Source organism: Arvicanthis niloticus, chromosome 3, assembly GCF_011762505.2.
Source record: "Arvicanthis niloticus isolate mArvNil1 chromosome 3, mArvNil1.pat.X, whole genome shotgun sequence".
Taxonomy (NCBI): Eukaryota; Metazoa; Chordata; class Mammalia; order Rodentia; family Muridae; genus Arvicanthis; species Arvicanthis niloticus.
The window spans coordinates 101615111-101638770 of record NC_047660.1 but is presented as its reverse complement, the minus strand read 5'-3'; the positions used below and the strand labels follow the sequence as shown (position 1 = coordinate 101638770).

General features: G+C 42.1%; 1 protein-coding gene across 12 annotated transcripts in view; it reads right to left on the bottom strand.

The window, feature by feature from the left end:
- The window catches only part of Thrb (thyroid hormone receptor beta), a 327549-nt gene that overhangs the window by 218067 nt on the left and 85822 nt on the right, over window positions 1–23660 (bottom strand). Inside the window, exon 1 of one of the 12 annotated variants that reach the window (XM_076931597.1) lies at window positions 491–520. The exons of the other annotated variants lie outside the window; for them this stretch is intronic. The gene's annotated coding sequence lies outside the window, so the exon portion shown is untranslated. Of the gene's footprint in view, window positions 1–490; window positions 521–23660 lie in introns of those variants that run through there. 12 annotated transcript variants of the gene reach the window in all.

Below are 23660 nucleotides of genomic sequence, written 5' to 3'. Positions count from 1 at the left end.
AAGTAAGCCGATGACACTACTTATCACTGATAAATGTGTCACAATAACAAAAGCAGTGCCCAAAACATAGGAACATTTATACATATAAGCATTTAGGTTTCTGTTGTAGAATATTCATTCAAAAATATTACTCATGTGTATGTTATTTCCAGATGTGTACAGAATATGCCAGAGAAGGAAACTTCACTGCTCATGTAAACTGCTTCATCTAGAAACATACTCTTTTAATGTAGCATTTACTAGAAATGTCATTTTAGTGCTTATTAATTGTACAAAATGCTGGGTGTCACCACTGTGACCTTTTCCTGCATGCAGACAATGTACTTTGATCACATCCTCCCCCGCCACCCTCCTTTCCCTCCCACCTTATCCCCAGCCCTACTTTTCCTGATCTTCTGAAGGCTTTCATGACATTTTGGAACATATTTCTAAGCCCGCTGTTTACAGGCAGAATCCCTGGCTATTTTTATACAAGAGTGCAGTTCCCTACCGTCTTTGGGAGCAGTTACTTGAAAGGGTGCACTAGTCCAGCAAAGCACGTATGCACAAAGTTCACTCCCTACAAACTTGGAAGAGCTCAGGAGTGGGCAGGACCGGGCAGAGGGCAGTTTGGACACTCCCTCTGTTGAGCTCCCTCTGTTTGCAAGCTCACAGGCTGCAGAAAGGAAATGATTAATGCCACAGAGTCTCTAGCCAATTCGGTGTCACCAGACTTTGCAAAAGCAAATAAACTAGAACTTTCTGACAGACTAGAACTGCTTCGTTTATCTTAATAACATGGCTGCTTTGTAAGGGCCCTGCACAGTTAAGTCTGGAAACTTGGGCTGTAGATAAGATTCTTGGTAAAGGGCAAATCTATTAACAGCTATAACTGTGTGGTTACTTTGGGAAGCACAGATACAACAGCTGTAAACAAGAACGTCAATCACCCTAAGGACAGAATCAGCTAGAGAAGTCAACTTGCTCTTCTTCAAAACTCTTAATTTTATTAAGAGTTTGAGCTTCAAACATGGACAGATCACATGGTATCTGTGTTTGTGAAAGTCTCATCAAATGATATATTTTATATTTCTCTAGAGTTTTACTTCTGAAAACACGTGAGAAATACTAACTCATTATTTTTTCTTCCCATCTCTACTTTTATTCTATTTACAAAGTAATGTAAAAGAAATACCAAATATCTTTTGTTACACGTAGAAACCTTGTAAGCAAGAGAAGAAAACATGACATTCTAAGGCATGTAGTTTGTCATCAATCAAGTTTAGTGGCTGAAATCCCACATACTGCATTTAAATGGTCAGAACAATATTGGTTAGTAGGCTAGATATACGTTTTTACACTAAAGCATACTCCTGCCCTCCAGAAACAAACAAATGAAAGAGGCAAATAGAAACATACTTAAAATATTTTGGGATGAAGTGTGTGAAATTGGAACTTGTCTTAGAAAACTACATCACTAATTATTATATCACAGAATGTCAACAGTAATGTACTCCCCAAAGATGGCCTTATCAATGTTTTTGGAAGTAGACTGCCTGTGCTGTGTTAGTTGTATATAGACATTTTAGCCAAATCTGATGAGAATTAACTTAGTCCCTATGATAAAGCATTCTCCACTTGCTCTGCTTGTAGCTTCATTGTGTCTACAGGGAGGCATGGTCAGAAGCATGAGTCCTAGCAGGGCGTCAGGGCAACCAAACACTCCCAGTTCACATTTGCTCCATGGTAGGGGAACTGTGGCTGGGAAGTAGCAATGAAGAAGCCTCCAAGATCCAACCCTTGGTGTTCACTCTCTGTACCTGTCTTTGCCCACTTCCGAGGAAGGTGGATTGTGACCACTTCAAGGGGTGAGATATCCCATGTCTGATGTGTCTCCACTCATAGGGGCTTCTTCTTTCACATCCACAGCGGCTGTGACTATATCACAGCTGCCTCTGAGATAATACCAACCGACACATAAACATCCATGATTCCTTCCACACAGGCCAGTGGTGTGTTCGGGGGAGGAGAGGGGATGAGGATGTAATGTGGACTCTGACAGTAGATTCCTCACCTTCAAAGAACTTTCGTTCACTGGGAGATGGGCACGGCAAGTAAAGAAGTAAGGACTGAGGTCAAGAATAGACTGAAGGGGGCCTCACCACACATTGAACATGCTCCGAGAGGCGGTAAAAGCCAGTAAGTAGTATAAAACATGGTCAACTTAGAGGAAGGTGAAACGGGCAATATTTAAAAAAACACCGCCTGGTCCGGCTTGTTCCCGGGCATTCGCAATTTTTGCGCTCCTCCAGCTCTGGACCAGGGCTTCGGCTATCTAGAAACACTGGCCCTGGCACCCATAAAACGTCAGAGTGGTGGCTGGCTCTGCCAATTCACCATGCTGTTCCCACAAAGCTCAGCTGAGCCCCAGACAATATCGGCCCTCCTCACGGCACCCGGTAGAATGAAGACTCTTAATACTTGAAGATCATCCAAAGGATTTATATATTTGGAAATCCTCAATTAACAAGACGCCCACACAGTTAGAATTGTTATCCAATAACTAACCTTTTGATAAGTAGCTAAACAGGACTGCTCTGGAACCATCTGTCCTCCATGGTTGCTACCCTCCTTCCTTTCTTCTCCCCTTCCTCTTTTCGCCTACCTTTCATACTGTCCAATCACCGAGCTTTATTGCAAATGTAGCGGGGCGGGGGTCATTGGGGGGATATCCCAATACAGGAAGGAATAGAAAAAGACCTTCAAATATTAAGTATGGATTGTTCTTAGGTTGATACCAGTGGCCAGGGAGACCTTATGCTCTCGTATGTAACAACAATTTGGGAACTTTCTCAAAGGGTGCAAACCAACATTAGGCTTGGGGGTTCAGGCTGCTGTGTAATCTGGTAGGCTAACCTTTGGCTCTGTGGTCAGTCTGGCCATGTTCATGTCGTAGAGATGAGAGACAGTGGCCAAGTTGCTCTTCATGTTCTCTCATTTAGAACAAGAGTACAGTGCCTGCAATCCACTCTGAAAGGCCTTACTTGGACTGGGCAGACTAGCTACTCCATGGGACTCTCACTACAACACAACTAGATTGCACTGACTCAAGTCTGAAGGATATTTCTGGGATCCCAATAAATCTGTACGGGCAACAATAAACAAAAGCCAGAAGTACACAGGGGTAATTGTGATTGTCGCAGGGTCACATGGGGCTAAGGACTAAACGCTGGGATATGCCTGGGGCTCAGTTATAAGGAAGAAGTGGCAAGCACAGGACATAAGATGCACTAGATGCCAAGAAGCTAAGATCCTTAAAGGAACTAGATTACACACACACACACACACACACACACACACACACACACACACACACACACGAAGAACAGTTTGGTCTGGAGCTCACAGAAGGTGATGCCTAGCACACTGTGTCAATAGCTAACTATGTACTAGCTGTGTCTATGTAGCGAACTATAGGACCCTTCCCCAAATTTTATGTGATTGGATTCTTACAGACCTCCTGTAAGTAAGGAAAAGGCAAAAGAGTCTTCATCCAGTCTGAAGCAGTGTCATAGTCGCGTAAGCTGCTCACCAAACAAGACCAGGTACACACTAAGCTGCTACGTTGTCACAGAGCCTCGGAGATCGAAGGAAACAGGGAAAAGCTGCCTTGAACAGTTCTACTCATGGCTTTTGACCTGACCATGAACAACTAGTGAGCAGCAGGGTCTAGCTGAGCCCCTCTTCCTTTCCTCCATCTACGTGTGTTCTTCCTTCAGAAGCCAAATGAGCATGCTATAGACAGCTTCCATGATCAAGTCGCTTTCCTGCTGAATGCCTGAACTCTTCTGACCCCGCGTATAGAATTGCTACTTTATTCAGCTAAACAGGAGCTGTGTGCTGTTTTGGGGCTTGTCTGAAGTCCAGACTCCCTTTGGTCAACCTCTGAACTTTTAAGTAGAGTCTAGAGAGGTTCGAGGCACAGGTCAGGCTGTAAACAGCGTGATCTGTATCAGTCGCTTTACAGATATGCCGTGGTGAACGCCATGTTGACTTCGCCTTTGACTTACACTATTCCACAGAGACACCTTCTGTGTTTGCATCAGAAGACACACATGCACTTCAGGATGGAGAAGGGCAAAGACAGTGGCAGCAGGCACCACCCTGAAATCTCTGATGTCAGGCACAGAGTGGCACTTCATGCTCCCTCACATTGAGCACAGCTCTGCAGCGCTCTCCCACTCATCTGGCAAAGGAAAGAAGGGATTAAGCAAGGCATGCCTAGTTCTCTAGCCTGTGACTAGCTAGGTAGAGGACTGAAGGAGAGGCAGAATGCAGTCTGGAATAGGAGTCCTCAGCCCATGCCTTCCTTCGCCTAACCTGAAAGGAAAATGGCAGAGTCTTGGATAAGAGCCGTGGTTCCCAGTCTCCTGTCTGGGTACCTGGGCACAGCAGATGGTATATTAGATGGTATATTGCCGGCCGTCAGGAACAGGATCTGAGGTCTACCTTTCTCCTCCGGTTTCAGAGTGCCAGGCAGAGAAGGGATGTGGTGCCTGGGAGGAGCAAAACTCAGTTAAGGGCTGAGAATACCAAAGGGATTTGGAGGGCTGAGAGAAAGCCCTCGGGAGGAGTTCTAGCCTCTGCTCTTTAAGACAAAGGCCTCCCCCACAATGATCTTCAATAAAGCAGCTGAGATGATCCTTGCTTGTTCATGCTGGTTTATCTGATGGTGGATGTGAATGCAAACATTTTATTGGGGGGGGGGGCAGGGAACCAGGGATTCTCAGGAGGAAATGCCCAGGAAGGGAAGCTCATTGGCTGAACGCTGGGAGCGGGGGTTGGGGGGAGGATGGGTACCTAGATATCTCATTAGTATGGAGAACTACAGGTGTTACTTTATGTGACTAACTGCCCATGGTCCTCAGTAGGGTGCCATGGTTACATGTTCCAGAGCAGGTAGGTGAGCAGATAGAGGCAGGTAGGGAATGGCTCCACTTCCACTTTTCTGAGATGCCTAGGGTTTGAATTCATTCAGCCTTACCAGGTCTTATGCCTGACTGGTAACAAGCCCTACACATATTGGCTTCAGAGGAATTTTAGTGGTTCACATGGTGTCCCCATAGGGAAGCTTACATTTTTGGAACAACTTCAGACAGAAGAGATGAGAAAAAAATAATGAGTACAATTCCCATAGAAAGATAGCTTAAGATAGAAGTCTCTCTGTTGGTGTCACCTTTACACAGAGGTTGTATTCTGGCCCCAAGGCTGTCCAGCTTTTTAATAAACCCTTCCTGTCTAAAACAACAGTAGATAGATTAAACAAGGGCATTTCACTTCAAACTGACTTGCCAAGCAAAAAATATCTTATTTCTCTTCCTACCCTCTCTACTGCATATTCTGTTCCCAGTTGTCACACATACTTTGACAGAAACAACGTAATTCAAGAAGGATTCCTTGGACTGACTGTCATGGGAGATAGCTGCTTGTGTTTTCATGTAGTTAATGCCTAAGGCACTTCCAAGAGTTGGGACACACACAGTACCAAAGGCAGAGCGTCACACCAGAGTTTTAGGAACTGACTCGGTAAGCTGAGTCCCATTTACTGGGCCCAGAATATCCGGGAGTTCTCCAGGTTAGCTTTTCCAGGAACTTAGGGTTATTTAAACACAAGTAATATAGAACACTACTTTGGAACTGAAATTCGTACAAGTGCTACTGAGACTCAGCAGGAACTTCAAAACTGTTTAGAGCCAGATCAACATGATAATATTCTCCAGGGAGAATAGTTTATTACTGAGCTTGTTTGGAAGGGGGAAGCTGGTACTAAACCATCAACTGACTTTCTGTCAGGGATACACTCACTCTGTAATTCTTTTCAGATAATTTGTTCTCCTCTGAGGTGCTATTCCCAACACCCTTCCCATGGCATCCCACTGCCCTGGAAGCCTTATTTTCAGAATACACAATGCCCCTCTTGCTCATACACTCCACGCACCTGGGTTTCTCCCACGCCACTACGATGGGTTTCGTAACAGTGTTGTCAGGATGACTCTATGACAGGATGTTAGGTGAGGTGTGCATTGATGATGTATAAGGAACAGAAGATTCCTTCCGATTGGTGCTGTGCTAAACACAGCAAAAAAGCCCAAAACAACAAAAGCAAAACAAAAACCAACCAAACAAAAATATCTCTCACAGATGGAAAGGCCTACTCTTCCAGAATATTCCCTAAGGACTCATTCTTGGCTAAATAAACTCCCCCTAACCCAAAATGAATAATGACAAGAAGTGCTACCATATCACATCAGGTGAAGGCGTGCAAGCACTCCCTCCACAGCTTCTTACAGACTCAAACAGGCCTAGGATTCCCCATGCTAATGAGTGAAGCCTTGGCCACTGTGACACCAGCTTCACCACAGCGGCACTGAGGGCCTAGCATTCCACTACAGTCATCACCTGAACATAGGCCGAGATGTAACTTCTGTCTTAAAGCTTTATTTTTATGTTACGTGTATTGGCCTGCTTGTGCACCAGATGTATCCCTAATGGCTGTGAAGATATTGTACCCCTTGGAATTGGCGTTAAATACAGGAGTGAGCTGCTGTGTGGATGCTGAGAACTGAAACAGGGTCCTCTGCAAGGACAGCAAGTGCTTTGAACTGCTGGGTCATCACTCTGACTAGTCAGCCTAGTCTTTAAGAGTCAACTACTGAGCATTAATTAAACTCCATTTGCATGTAATTTTTCGAAGAGCCCAGGAGAAAGAATTATTATTAAACCTATTTATTTTCCAGATCCAGAAGCAAGGCTCAATGTAGATAAGAAACTTCAAGAAAGTCAAGTGATGGATCCGGGACTCCCAAAACAGTTTAATTCCTAAATGCGCTGCCTTATTTCTAACCGGCAGAAAGCTTGGAGATTCTGTCTACAACAAGAAAACCACTAAGAGGTAAAGTCAGCTTAAGATAAAGAAACCCATTAAAACGGTACAAATTTATCTTTTTGCAACATTTATGAATACATTTATGAATGATACTAGAGGTTGTAGAGTCCCTGGCCAATACTATGAGGGGTTTAAGTCCACTGGAAGGAGGATTTTAACTAAATGAACACAAGGCTGAGACATGATCCTACCGTCTCCCCAACTAATGACAGATGGAGGCCTTATCTTTCGTACTACTGATAATTTCTTAATAAACTCTATTACTTGTGAATTCTCCTTGCAATGTATTGGAAAGTCATCATAGAAACTGTTCTCAGTGTTAAAACCACACATGACTTTATTTCTATCTACCACCCATTGTATGTTGATTTACCAGGAAAGGAATTATTGAGCTTCTAGCACCTTCCTGAAGGAGAAATGCAGATGCCACTCCTCACCTGTACTCTGTCAGAGGCACAGCAGCAGACACATCCTCAGGCTGGCTAGGATACTCACAAAGCCATGCACCTCCTTTCAGCACACAGAGGTTTGCCCTTTCAGATGTTAATCTATAGCTTAACTTAAAAGAACAGCTCCAAACCCATTTCAAGGTAGTTCAGTACACATTTGATATGTAAGAGCCTTTATAGGCATGTGTTTCCATGGTTGGCAACAGCTGGTATGAGTGGTGTTCTAACTTTTTCTTGTAGCAGACTGAGTTCAATTCCTGTTCTGTATGTTATCTCTCTAACTCTCCCAATAACCACAGAGTCATAACCCAGACCCTGCCATCAGGAGCATTGGTTTTCAGAGTCCTTTCACATAAATGTGAAAAGGCATGAGGTGCAGAGCAGATGGGAGCTTCCATATCTAGTAGGTGAGAAGATTGAGGCTTACAATCTTATAATAGTGGGAAATCTGTTTTTTTAAATTAAATCTTTCTACTACATGGTAACTGATAAAACACAATCCTCAAGAAACTCCAATTTATACCATTCTCACTTTTCAAGTATATGTAATCCAACCACCGTTAATCTTAACCTGCCACCAAGATGTCACTGACTGGAAAGCTGGGAGAGATTTTCAAAATTGGCCTTGCTCTGCTGTGGTGCCTCCTGAGTCTAACGTTTGCTTTTTACAAGCCACCAAATTAAGGATATATGATGTTGAATCAAAGCAAATGTCCGGTTCAGTGTTCTGGAAAGAAAGTTTTGAATCTGATTGGAATTTTCTTATGAAAAAGCCAGTCACAAATATTTCTTCTGCATATAGTGATACCCTTGGATTCTGATGGTCTCTGCTCATGAGTGAATGAGCAGATTCTGGCCCTGAAGTGGTCTTTATAGAGATGAATCAAAGATCTACAACCATTTCAGTTAAGACACACTGACACTATTTCTAGTAATATATCTGAGGATAACCAAGCACTTCCTTTGTGTGTCTGGGTATGCCTAATATAGAGTCAGGACATGCCAAGTCTAGGGAGTTGAATAAGAATGCTCAAAGTCAAATTGTGCATGAGACACCTGCACCCCAATCTTTGTCTATCATCCTGAAAAAGAAAGACTTCTGGGAAAGGTGGTAAAGGGTAAGGAATTTGCAGAGATTGTCATATGGAATATCAGAGTTATGAGTGTGGTGGGCCACCAGGCATTCTCCAAGATCTATCTTTTGCAAGGACTTCAGATTATGCCTCTATGGAATCTCAAGGAGCATAAAGATTCAATGACAAGGCACAGTTGGGCTAGGGAGACAACAGTCTGGACTCAGCCCCACTCCACTGTGAATTTAAATAGCTTTGCAAAAATCCATCAGTTTTAAACATAGGCACAGGACAAATATTTACTTTAAAAAGTGGTTCTATGCCTTAAAATGTTCGAGAATACCAACACAGAGTAGAAAGAACTACTTTACTTTCCTTTTTGGTTTTTTATTTAGTAACTGATTTTTGACAAAATTCGTTGGCTCTCTTAAATTAAAGAGAGCCTTCAGGCTGCTCTTTGCCCATGATCTGAAATACTTGGGGTACTTGCAAACACACTGGTGGCGAGGAGAAGCTATCGAATCTGTTAAGAACCCAGTCCTTTACCTAATCTTGATCCTTCCTCAGAGTAAGAGAATATTCAGTGCAGGGCATTTTGACTGCAAGGGTGAGTTTCCAGTCATACGACTTCACAAACAACCAGGTTCTCCAGGTTTTCAGCTGACGCCTTGGAGGTCAGCCATGAGTCCTGGCTGCTGGGACAAGAACATAAATGCGATCATTTTTCCTACATTTGCTAGGATGACACTGTGACAGGTCACACAGACCTTTGACAAGCTGTCTGTGAAGGCAAATTGGATAACAGGGAATCAAAACAGCCCCTAGGATGCACAAACACATTCACCTCATAATGCAACTTCAGATGGAAAAGCTCAAGAAACGGGTGTATTTCTCAAGTAGGTGAAGTAATTCAACTATTTCAAGTAGAAAGAAAGACCCAGGGAGCAAGCTGAGTCAAATGGTGTGCATATAATTATACTGTACTGACTTTGAAGAGTCTCATGACACACATTAAATATGAAATATTTTCAGAGGCGACACTCATATGTACGGCGAGAGATATATACTCAAGTATTTATATTAATAAACCAGATATTCTTTCCTGACAATATAAACAGAAATGTATATAGAAAGTACTGCAGGTATATTATTATTTTCTACTGTGTTTTAAAGCATTTAAATAAGTATCCAGATATTGTTTTATGTGTGTTTATAATGTTTTTATTTTATTTCATATTTTGCAGTGCTGGGGTCAAACCTAGGGCCTTGTACAAGCTAGGCCTATACTTTATCATTGAGGTTTATCCCAGTCCTGTCATGGTTTTTTTTTTTTTAAAGGACTCTTAATATGTTGTTTAACTTCCTGTTAGAATAAAAAGGACTTGAAGATTAGTATGGTTATTTTAATAACAAGTATGTAGGATAATCTGATAATAAAAACTATCTCTTTGTTGCTAAAAAATGTAAAGCAATTGCATAATTAAAAAATTCAAACTTGATAAAATAATGAATGAAATAGTTGGTGAGATTAAAGTTAGAATAGCACTATTTACAAGGATTAGGACTTTTTAGCACTGTGAATGATTAAAGTTAGAATGTTAATATTTACTAAGATTACAACATTTTAGCACTATGTATTTGCTCCAATTTTATAGTATGAAAGGAGCATGGGCAGAAGGCAGAAGGATGTCTCATTCATCTGTGTCTGTCCGTAGAGGATGGAAACAGTCATTCCTACTGAAAGAGCTCACGGAGCCGCAGCACCCGGCACACGAAACAGCACAGATAGAGTTAGAAATCGTCCCATTACCTCCAAAGCATTAATCTAGCATCGCCACACACACAGAATTTAGCAATGCTAACCGTGCTTAAAACAGGCCATTGCTCTGTATAAGTTATAAGTCGTGATTATAAAACTGGCGATACTAGAGAAACAACACTCCAAATGCACTAATTCTTTCAACATAGCTCTTTTTTCTATATTACTCATAAAGATTCAAGTTGTATGATCGAAGTTTTCCTTAAATAGAAAGAAGTCTAAACATCTTCTGAAAGCACAATTGTTAACAGCCATACTTAGGTGGCGTGCACTTTGGATTTGGTCGCTCTGTCACAGTGAAGCACTGCATACACTCTCATTCTATTAGCTGTCTATACAGGAAGAAAGAGGAAACATTTGCAGGAGTTATGATTAAATGCCACTGAAGCTTAATTTTCCTACCCTGTATTAACATACTACTGGAAAGCAGCAAGTCTGGAAAATATTATGTGTCTCACCACAACTCTGAAGGGTGGTTTTGTTCTGTCTTATATGTGGAGGTGTTGAGGCCGGTTGGGACTTGAACTTTGATTCCCTCAGCAGTAAGCCCACTTCCCTTCCCATCTCTGCATAACTCTGTAACTAGATGCTCCTATCGCCCAGAGAGAAAACAGGAAGGAGATAGACAATGAAGGAGACTAACCATAAAAGGGCTACCCATTTTCCATCAAAGAGTGTCTCCGAGCAAAATATCCATAAACCTCTGATAGAAGTGGGGACTATCCTTTGTTGTTGGTGGGAGTGCACTCTTTCTCTTGCTTGGACAACCTCCATGCTGAATTCCATAGTGGGCGACAATTTTATATCCTCACCAGCCATGCTCTAAGGGCTCCTCTTTCCTGTATCTCCTTGGCATTCATAGGCATCTGTGTTCTTGGTGCTAGTTATTCTGACTGGATGAGATGGTAGTCACATGATCCAGTTCTCTCACTCCTGGGCACATACCTGAAAGACCTTAAGTCAATATATGACCATATAACCAAGCTCTCCCATTCCTGGGCTTATAGTCTTCAGGAGTCTATATATTCAATATGCTATAGAGTTGCTTTCACATTCATGTGTACTGCTGCGCTAACCATAATATCTAAGAAATGTAACCACCTTGGAAGCCCATCAATAGATGGATGCACAAAGAAAACATAGTACAAATGGAATTAATCTCAGGACACTGAAATCATGACATCTGCAAGATTATAGATAGGACTGGAGATTACCATGGCGCTTAGAATAGGAGATAAATACCATCTTTCGTCTCATATATGGAACTGAGCTTTGCAATACCTGTATGGTGAGTGGTGGAAGGTAAAAACTGTGACACCAATGAAAATGGGTTTATCTAGAGAGAGCTGAGACTGGCAAGAGGGGTGGAGGGGACAGGAGGGGGGACTGTGGGAGGCGAATCTGCAAGAACAAGGGAGGTTCTTGGAGTCTGACCCAGGTCCTCTACATACCACGGCTAAGTAGCTTGGTGTTCTTGTGGGAATCTTGGTGGGCGGAGCGGGACTGTTCTGACTCAGTTGCCTACTTATAGGACCATTTTCCTTCTTCCTGGTTGCCTTGTCCAGCCTTGATGTGATGGTATGTGCCTGGTCTTATTTCAGCTTGTTATGCAGTATGTGATTGATGTCCCTGGGAGGCCTGCTCTTTTCTAAAGAGAATTAGATAGGGGAGTGTGTGACGGTTTGTATATGCTGGGCTCAAGGAGCGAAAAATGTGGCTGCTTTTTGCCTTTGTATGAAGAGTCTCGCCAAGGCTAAGGTAAAGAGATTTATATTAATTACATTGACAAAAGAAATCTCAAAAAAGCCCAGCAGAGACTTTGTTCTCTGGTTAAGTCATGAAGAGCATTTTGAACAAGCGTACCAAGCTTAGAAAGGAAAAATAAAAAAATATATGGTTTGAATATTAAAGGGGCACCAGGAAATGAAGAGGAGCTGAATCATGTGTTCAAAGATATTAAATTGAATTAAGGGAGTAGTGGCCTTGGAGCAAGATCCCACTCAGCTAAGTTTAAGTCCGGGCATGGTAGTATAAACCTTGGAGTTTCAGAGCTGGAATGACAGCCACATGCAGCCATGCTAAATTTTTACTGAATTCTGGTGATTCCCAACTTGGACTAGATGCCTGTATAGCAAATACTCTCATCCACCGACCCATCTCTCTATCACTTCCTGCAAAGGGGTCTAATTGCCTCTGTAACGGAGGGAAGAACAAAGGAGGCTGCAAACCTGCACACAAATATTTGAAGGCATAGTTTCACAATGGAGAACACTGGGATCCTCCAGGAAGGAGAGAAGGAAAGACAAATGTCACAGTGTGGCTCTATGCTTTATGGTTCTTTCAAACCACATGTCTGGAAACTGGGACCACAAGAGAGAAGATTTGGACAAAGGAAATAGCTCATGGTTTCCAGTGGCAGATATGGCAGGCACCTATGTTAGGATAGGAGAGTGAGCTTGTACAGTAAGCATGTGGGTTCCTTTGACCTACATCAAACGTAAGCAAAAACCTCATGCTCATAGTCAGCTCTGTAAACAGGCATGTCTATGGGCACAGGCTTTACCACTTGGTCAGCTCTGTTAACAGACATGTGTATGAACCGTTACATAACATGAGATGCTGGTGTGCCAGTCCTCTAGACAGAGGACCTTGCCCAGTGCTCTCTGGGTTCAGGTTAGACTCTAGAAAAGTAATGCCTTTGCAGGGGCAGGGTAACTGTGGTCCTCACAAAGCCTGAAACCAAACTTCAATTAGTTCCAGCTGACTTGTCAGAAAACTGAATGCCCGGAGTAACAAAACTCATCACTCTGTAAGGAAATAACATCCAATGCTTGAAAACCATCATGGCCACAACACCCATCATAAAACTAACAGTAACGGCACATGTGATCTGCTCGATCTCTGAAGTAGAATGTCATGTTTCTTCCTCTTTATGTCTCTCTCCTAATTCTATGAATACAAAATCAAATTCTATGGGTATGTGTCTGTAGGCCCAGCATTTCAGAGATTGAAACAGGAAGAGTATGAATTTGGGGTCAGCCTGGGCTTGCCAAAAACCAAACAGCAGATGCTGAGATGAAGTTCAGTTGGTAGAGGGCTTGCCTCCAATGCACAAAGTCCACAGCACTGCACAAACTAGGCATGGTAGTTTGCCTGTATTTTAATACTTAAAAATGCACAGGCAGGGAGATCAGAAATTCAGCGTCATCCTCAGCTACACACTAAGCCCAACCTTGGCTATGTAAGACCATGTAACAACAAATGAAGAAGAACACAAATGTGTAGCCAGAGTCCTTCCTTTTTAGAGGTTCATTCAGGGTTCTTCATTCCCACTAGTGGCCAAGGGCTAGGAAAAACAACTCTACTTCTTGAAGGTAAAGATACACACTCATGACCTAGCAGGATCAACAGGTGCCATCATCTTGGGCACTGGTCCATGTGTATGTCATTATTGGGTTAGTATGCTACAAGAGTGGGCGATTAGTAGTGTCATGTACACTGCATAAGACAGGATCAGAGACGGAGGAGATATGATCATCCTGACATCCTGGCACCTCCGGATTCAGCCTTATCAGAACAACTCTGGGGACCAGGTATAGTAAGATCAGAAGCATTTCTCTGTCTAGGTTATTAAGCAGTAACAGTCCTGATGCATGGTATGTGTGATTCTATGAGTGAATAGAACCTTCCTGCTAGAGAATGCTGATAGCTCCCACTCTAAAGCTGTATTACCGTGGCCCATCTCCCTCATCCCCACACACTGGGAAGAGAAATCTTCCAAGTCTTTCTAGCTGAAGATTCCATGAGGCCTAGAAATCATAAACTTTGAAGCCACTAGATAACAAGTTAATGCTAATTTATGAATGGCTTGTGTAAGCCAAGAAAGAAAGGATATGAGATGAGAGATTTGGGGACCTCCCAACAAAACTTGGGAAAGCTCATGTGACCTCTTAATGCCCCAAGTTGCTGATTCTTTAGACTTTTTTTTCTTCTCTTGTTTGCAAAGTTGAATTATACTCACTCTTTCATCAAGTAACGTGCCTCCAAAGAGTCATTGTGAACAAGACAGAAACAGGTCTGGGTAAGGAAATTATTATACCCTTTAAAGGTTTAGAACAAATCACAGTCTTTCTACTCATTAATAGGCAAACTTACTTATGCTGTCTAATGTTATGAACAGAAAGGAGCAAATATGGTGTAATTACTAAGATAATTGTAGTAAAATTTTATGTCCCAATTGGTCTGTTATCTCTGTTGCAATCACCAAAAATGCCACACTGAGTGATTTGGGTCCCCAGATAGCCCCTAAATTGTTCTGAGACTGAATGGTTTAGCGAGAAGTTCCTATTGTGGTTAAAGAGTCTGCTACAGACCTCCTAAGCCTGTGCATGTGGAGAGAATAGCTCTTGGAAGTAGGAACCTAAAATGTAGAAAGCAAGACTGAGGACACTGTAAACACCTTAGGCATCTGTTTTCTGACCCAATGACTGTGCAGGTTAGTAGGATATGGGCTGCTGAGCCTTTGTCTGCAGAAAGGGAGAGATTGGAAAGGCTTCCTGGAGACATTCTAAGAACTAACAATTGAGAGTTCAGAAATCTATTACCATGCGAGTTTTTTTTTTTTTTAACTTAGAAATACTACTCTAGGAACTGACTTCATTCATAAATAAGTTTCTATACAAATTTTATTCTCAATTATCTTTCATAAACAATAACATTAAGATAAAATTTGGGGCAAAAAGCACAAACAAAAACGAGTAAACAACCACCCAAATTTTATAATATAAACATAACTAATATTTACAATTAGGTACAAAAGCCCAGAGAAACACCTGACACAGAGTCCTTGAAGTAAAGGATCAGGGTAGTCACGCAAAGGAAATGCCTTTGGGTGCTTATTGTTGGTATTGTCTAGGCCATTTCCCCCTTCCAGCAACAGAAGGTACTAAAAAGACAATCCTTATTTAGCACAGGGATTCTGGGACGAACCTCCACAGTTTGAAAGGGTATCTCAGAAAGTACATTAATGCCCCTCCTGCCCATAGAGTAGAGCTGAGCCACTGAACTGTTCATAAATAATATATCAACTCTTGATCTCCATTTCCCAGCTGTATGATGGTCAGGCTAGCCTGGAAGCTCTCTGGCTCCAGAGTTTCAGTAGTCCACAGCAAACCAATTCTTACTTTTCCTGACCCATGCTATTTCCCAGTCTCCTGTAGCCTCCTTAAAAAAAATCACTATTCCCATTACCCAACTTCTTTGGGAGAGGAACATAACTCCAGCTTCTCCTCTGTGTTCTACACACCTTCTTCCTACTCAATGTGTCAGAACCCACCAGAATTTCTAACTACTCTTCCAGTTTCATATCTTGGCTTTGCTCTCTTCCTTTATCTGCCTGTGGCCTTCCTTGACCCTGGTGGATGTTCCTTAGACATTCTAAAGACTATCACTATTATTTCACTGTGGGCAGCATTGAGAGGGAAGGGAAGGATTAAAGATGCCCCAGAAACAGGTTTAAAGCTAATTGCCTTGGGTACAGCAGACTGCTTCTGCTTTCTCCCCATCTTCACTTTTCCTCTATGACACTCTCATATCCATAAATATAAACTACACATTTTCTGGTAATAGTTAACAATCAGATCCAGGCTTCACACTATATTCAGAACCATTTCAAATTGTGTGTGTGTGTGTGTGTGTGTGTGTGTGTGTGTTTTGCCTGGATCTATGTCTGTGAACCATGTGAGTGGTTCTCAAGGAGGCCAGAAGAGGGTGCTGAATCCTCTGCAGCTGGAGTTACAGATGGTTGTCAACCACCATGTGGATGCTGGGAATTGAACCTTGGTCCTTCCAAAGAGTAGCCAGTGCTCTTGACTGCTGAGCCACATCTTTAGGGCCCAGAACTGTTTCTTTATTCCTCAGTCAGGACTGGCCAGTTTGACTTTACCATCCTAAGTCTATCCTTTACTCTCTTAAATGCCTCGAATTCAGCAAGTCTGACCTCCTCTTCTCTTCTGCATGGCCTCACTATTTCCATGTAAGTCTGTATAGTGGTTTGAATGAGAAATGCACCCACTATGGGCTCTTGTATTTAAATACTTGCTCCACAGTTGGTGAGGCCATCTGGGTTAAAGAACATTTATGAGATAGAGCTTTGCTTAAGGAAGTCCATCAAACCAGCTGGGCTTTGAGTGACAGCCTGGTCCCGCTTCCTACTTCTTTTGATTGGCTTCTTATTCTGGCCACCAGGCCTTCCCTGCTGTGACAGATTCTATCCCTCTACAACTGTAAGCCAAACTAAACAATTTCTTCATTTAGCTGCTTTATTGTGGTGGTCTCCTTTCTAGGTGATCCCAGTCACACTAGAGCCCAAGTCAGAGTCGCAAGTTCTAGGCTTGACTTGGCTACATAGTTAAACCTAGTCTCAAAATGGAAGAGAAAAAAATTGAAAAGGGCAGCAGTAGGAGTAACCCAGTGGAAAAGCACTTACTCAGCTTGTCCAGGCCACTAAAGCTCAGCCCACAGTCCCACAAGTAACTAAGTAACTATAGTTCAGCCCTTAGCCCCACAAGTAACTAAGTAACCAAAATAAAAGAGAAATCATGTGTTTCCTTGTTTTCCCTCTCATGTAGAATCTGGATTTAAAAGGGATGAATGTGATGAGAAAGTTTAGCCTCAGATGCAGTGAGTGCAAAGATAACAGAACAAAAAGCCGAGCACAGTTTCAGGACACTGAAAACAGGAGACTGGAAGAGACAGAGGAAAGACTTCACAGGTGCATGTGAACATGATGTATGTTTCTCTCCGTTTCCAGGCAGGGCTAATATCCCCAACAAGAAAATCTTTTACATATAAGGAAAAATAACAGGCTATTAGATGAAGACCTTCAACAAGTTCTTGATACTGAAAATAATAAATGTCTAGTAAGGACATGGACACACACACACACACACACACACTCAAGCTTCATTAAAAAAACACATTAGAAAAAGATTTGGAACCAATCAGAATTACAACCACATTAAAGTTAGTGACAAAACAGGAAATGTAAGCATCTCATAAATTGTCAATTTTGGTAAAGCTAACAAAAGCCTTCTTAAGGGACATTTGGTTAATATTTTTTAAATAGTAAGTGTACCCTCTTTAATCCTGGAAGTACATTAATGGACATTTACCATCCAGATTTGTTTGTCCAAGTAGTCACATGCAAATCTTCATAAATATGCTAAATTTGCCCCCAAATTAAAAATGCCCCAAACAATAAACACACATATAAACAAACTCCGTATGTACAGCATGAGACATTGGTTAAAAGAGTTTTTAGCTCATGTAGGCCATAAAATGTAATGGGGTCATTAAAAAGAAATGATTGAAACAGGGAATCTTCAGAACATATGAAGAGAAACAATGAAAGAATTGAATAACGATGTTCAATTTCTTATAAAGACACAGAGAAATTAAGAAACAGTATTTCTTCATTCCTAATCAATCATTTTATCCATTTATAATCATGTGACATTTATTTTCCAAAAGACATTTTATTCAGCCAGTGCGTGAAGTCTGCCATTTCCTTGTTTACTTTTGCACTAGTCTCCCAAACTGACTCCAACCAGCCCACAGGCTCAGCCATGCTGGGCGTCTTTCATTTCTTGAATGACCCCTGATCCTTCTGGCACAGTCTCTTGTGTACAAACTCTTGCCTCTGGGACATTCTCTCCAGCTCACCTCAGTTTTCCACTCTTCCTTCAAAGTTCAGTAGAATCAGTGTTCTTCTCAAAAACCCACATATGGTTTTGGTTTGCTTCCTAATTATGCAATTACCCATGTGTAATTAATATATATTTCTCTCTTATGAATTACAAATTCACAGAAAGTTGATAGCATCTATGTACATATGCTTCTGCTTATCACAGAACCATCAGAGAAATGTCTAGCTAAGAAATTGGTTAATCAATCAATCAATCAATCAAACAAACACTTTACATCTCTCTCAATCTATCCAGCTGGCTCTTGTTTATCCATCCATTATTTATCCATCTGTCCATCCATCCATCCTGTAGTTGTATTAAAAACAAAAGAAAAAAAGATCATTAGCCATGGTTACTACCTGGAGATTAGAGCTGAAGAAAGGATTGGAAAATGATGTTTTATAAGTATTTATTATGCATCTTTACATTTTCCAGGTACTGAATAATTAAAAATCATTCACCATAAAAAAGCTATTATGTTCCTCTGATGACATTTTTTATGTTAGAAACTTTCCTTAGTCTACCAAGCTAATTAATAGTGTTACAATATCCTGTCCCTAGGACTCTATAGTGCTGACAAGTCTATAGGCTAACACAATTCTCTTCCTTGCACTTGGATTCAGCTATAGTTCAAGTACAGAGCAAGTGGTTTTGGGTGTTTGTGTACACATGAAAAGACACATTTTTTCCTTATAAAAGGCGTTAGAAGATCCCCCACCCCAACCCAGGTGCTTCAGGCGCACTGTCGCTGTCTTTTCACAGAAGGAGCAGCGTGTGGGGAGCAGTCTCTTGATAATGATTAATGAACAAAGGAATCTCTTTAACCTAATTCACCTCAGATAACCTCCCCTTGATGAAACTACCAGCTCCAACAGCAATTTAAGAAGGAAAATTCTCAACAATTAGGAAAGAATTCTTGAAATGAATAACTTAAGATCTTTTGTGGTCTCTAACTCTCTCTACTTTATCTCCTAGTGTGTCCTTAGAAACCTTTTAGTCTGAAGAACTATCTCTCTGGAAAGAAGACCATACCAACTCTGCCTATCACCACACATGGCCCCCAAGTCTTCTTTTACTCATTGAATCTGGTTGAAAACAGGAGTCTAAGACTTCTGCTTTAGATTTCTAATTGGGAACAAGTCTATCTTTAACAGAGGGCCTCAGAAAATGCTATACAGGAGATACTCTCTAGATAGAAGTAAAACAGGGTCTTTTTGTATTGACTTCCTTTGCCTTCTCAGAAATTTTCTATAAAGGATGATGGCATCTGGTTATTTATCAAATTCTACATCCTTCTCTATTGGCTACTCTCACAATTACAAGCACTTTGAAGTTGGCAGGTAGCCATGAGATACATTGATGTGTCATTCACAGACGGAACGAAGAAATCTGATTCAGGTAAAACACAGAAGAATACTGGGGTAAGGTAATCAGTAGAGAGTGGTGTCTGTGAAAAAATGGTGTCCTCCTTGGGAGAACAGAAAAGCATGAAGTCATTCATCTGCAGAATAATTCTCTTTTGTATAATTAAAGTGAGTCGTTTGTGATTGCAAAAGCCAAGATTAGTCACTTGACTAGAAACAGTTCCTCTTATACAAGTGACCTCTGGAAAGAGGTCAAAAGGACTTCCTTGTACTCTAGCACACTCCAGTGAGTACATCTTAAAGCTTATTGATATGGAAGCGTTGCATACAAACCCCATGCCACAGCCATCAGTAAAGGGCTTACCTCTAGGTTGAGGGCAGGCTGCAAAAGGTCAGAGGAAGCAACCTTCTGGAGGCAGGGGCATATTCTAAATTATATCTGGCTGTTGACTGTATGGTTACCTACATGTGTAAGAATTCACTGAACCAGTGGCTTAGGATGTGTGAGCTGCAGCAACATAATATTTTGGCTAAAACAAAAGCCAACTGCAAGTGTGTTCTGGAGGGTCAGGGGACTCTGCACTGGAGAGGAGACTGCTTAATAGGAAAACCAGCATGACCTGCTTGTCATTTGCAAGGTCTAGTAAGATTTTTATGGTCTAGCAAGAATTTTATTACAAATGATGTTTTGCAGATGTTCCAAAGATGGGCTTTAGTAATAAAGACAGGAGAACAAGCGTGTAATTGGAAATGTTCAATTTTTATTAATCACTAGGAAAAGACAATAGGCTACCAGCCTGCTATTTGGGAGAGGAAACTACTTGGAAAATTTCTACAGCAGAAATTTCTTTCCACCCATGATTTTGAGGTTCCTTACTTCTATGGGTAGGAGCACCCAAATACTTAACACATTCCTGGGGGAAAATTAAACACGCTGCAATGCACATACATGCACATATTTGTGTGCTGGAGGAGTAAAGGGGGTCTAATACACTGTCTCTCAACATTGAGGAATAGCTTCTTCTTGCTTTTCATGCAGGATGTTCTGCTTTAAACCTTTGAGATTTAGGACTACTTCTTGAGAACATGGATCCTGCAATTATCTTGTCATTAGGATAAAGGTAATAATCCACAGTTCCTCTAAACAAGACAGAGCTAAGTAGCTTGGATAATTTAACAGGCAAATATGGGAACCAGGTAGCCAAGAAGTAATGGAGACAACTAGAATCATCAGTGTTCACTGCCATTCATGTGAGATGGAGCTCTGTTTCCAAATGGAAGCAGCCCAATGAAACGTCTGTAAAACTCTTCCAGGCACTTCACCCTGAGTTGGTCTTGTTCTTCTCCCAATCCTAACACATGTGATAAACCCAAACTAAATTCCCAATCATTTTTTTTTCAGTAGCAGTTTGTTCATATGAAATGGTACAATATACACAATGTACCCTTTAGAAACTACTAAGTGGGCCAGAAGATGACTCGCTCACCCAGCTAGGGCACTTGATGCTGAGCATGAGGACATGAGGACCTGAGATGTATCTTCAAGATCCACTTAATAGAAGGAGAGAACCAATACCTACAAATTGTCCTTTTACTTCCACATGTGCTGCCACACACACACACACACACACACACACACACACACACACACACATGCACACATACATGCACACATGTGCACACTCCCACTCACGGATTCACAGGCGTGCAAACAATGTTTGCCACCTGCAAGTGTCTTGCCTTTTCTTCTTACTTTCCATGTCCTTGTTGCACTGACAACTAACAACTATAGTGTGTAACGACAGTCAGCATTCTCTCCTCTTTTCCCACCTGACTGTCACCTCTCCTCTGTCCACCTATCACAGTTGGGGTTACTGTTTGAGAATACAGAGCTGGCTATGTCCTTGCCCCGGACTTTCTGAAGCTTCTGCCTTTCATGTAGAATAAAATCCTAACTCTCTTGCTTGGTACTGAAGGTCACCCATGGGGGAACTGCCATCTGTCTAACTGTCCCAGTGTGCCCCTCATGTCACACACACACTTGCTCTTGTCCCTTACTCAGGGATTTCGTAATCTGGCTGGAGTTCCTTCTAAATTGAAAACACACTGCTTTACTTTTACAAAGACAACACTCACTCCAGGCCAGTCATTGCCCTGGCCTGTATATGTTTCAAGGTCAATTTCAAGTGAGAGGCCTCATGACAAACTGTTAAGAATGAGAGTTTGCCTTCAGACCACCTGAGGTTCCAAAGCAAGAAGCACAGCTTGCTTGTTATCAGGCCAAGTTCTTAAGCTTCCCAGGGACCTCAGCTTTCTTGCATCTACATACACAGGACAATGGTGTCTAGACAGCCCGCAGATGATGAAGAGGACCAAAGAAGATATAGTGTCTTCAAAAGTAACCCATAGATTATGGGCCACACCAGTACAGCTCAGAGTCTAGACCGAAGGCCTGGGAATCCCTCAGGACTTTAGTAGGGGGACACATGGGTCATTATAAAACAGGTCCTGTTCCCTGAGCAGGGGACAGGAAAATACCTACTATGTGGTTACATGCCTCATGCCTCTCTTTAAGATATGATGTCAGACCAGCCACAGATGGTTGTGGTGAAAGGAAAGATTGTCTCCCAGCCCTGGGAGGGCAGTTGGTTCCAAATGAACCTGAGGAGCACCTCAGGAATACCCCTTCCGAAGGCGGCTATATCCAAACAATTGCTCATACAAAGATGCAAAATCAACCAACTCTGAGTCATTCTTAAGACAACCTAATGTTGGGACCCCTTGCAAGTTGGCAGAGACTTCCACTGAGACTCCATCATAAACCAGCATTGCCCTCTCTCTGAATCTACTTCCTCCCCTTTCCTACAGGAGACATTGACTGCAAGACTACTCCCCAGTGAACCCACACATGGATAATCTGTTTCCACCTGCTCTGAAGGTACAGACACAATGTTGCAACTAACAGCAGTGAAGACAGCAGGGAGCTCAACAGCGGCACACATCAGAACCCAGGATGGCCTATGGGCCAAGAAACAGTTATATGTGGACCATGAGGCGGGGAGTAAAAATTGGGAAATAGTTACTAACATTAAAAAAAAAAAAACACTTGTGGACAAGCTGGGGTTCTGGCAACAATGGGAAAATTTGAACAGGACAGGCACATCTGAAGTTTGGGAACCAGGTTTCATTTGCTGGGCCCCACACTGTCCTCTACCCTGTTCTTTACCTGTTCAGTTCAGAGACCATCCAAGTTGCTGAGCTGTGACTAACTCCAGATTGGAGTTTTAAAGTTTAAAGTGGCTGCCACTTTGACAAACCCTCTCTCCTAGGAAAGCCACCTCTGTCGGATGGTTCTGATAGCTTGCATCATCTATCAAGATGCCCTGGGCTGGCCAAATCAGAATTTTTCAGCTACAACTTGCTAACAGTACAAAATTGAAACACAAGTCTCTTTCACCACTTTGTGTCAGTTCTAGAATATTCTAAAGGAGACCATGACATACATAAGGGATCTAGGCTCTTCTTCTAGAAGGCATGGTCATCAGAGCGCTTTTAGGCCTTAAGCATCAACATGGACTTTGGTGATGGCTTAGAGCTCAGGGGAAGTATGCAGTCCTTGCGGTAGAACTCACTGACTCACTGACATCCTGGCTCTGAAGGAGACACAGCAAAGCCGAGCCAATCTAGTCTGTGCTTCCCACGTGCGGGTTAATGGCTCAGGTAATTGCTATGGTCAGGCAGTCAGTCAAACTGCAGTGCTGAGACTATAAAAGGGCAGGTGCCCCCATGGAGGCAAAATTATAAAGTATTGTTAGGTAGCATAATATGTGACTGCCGACACTTTGCCTCTCATTATTGCAGCGACACTTTCAGAAAGAGATGTAGTTAAGGTTGTCAGAATTTCATCTTAACCCCTCTTTGAGGCTCTTAAAAAATCACTCATGCTGAAACTTGCCTTTCAGATTCTCAGCCAGATATGTGCTTTGTTTTCAACCTGTTGTTCCCTAATGGAATGCGAGAGGAAGGCTTTCTCAAGAATCTTTTTACACACTGGCTTCCTATCTTGGTTCTCTTTGCCTCCTTCTCCCAACCTCCTGCCGAAGTGTAGAGACACCAACCCAGGCAATGTGAAGATACACTTCACTGGGAGGATTACAGGCTTCTGGCAGGATTTATAAAAATAGCTGCAACAATGGCCAGCACTCAACAAGCAGGAATCTGTCCCATGGAATATACTGACAGCAACTGCATCCTTGCTATGCTGTCTATAGCCAAGAGTGATGAT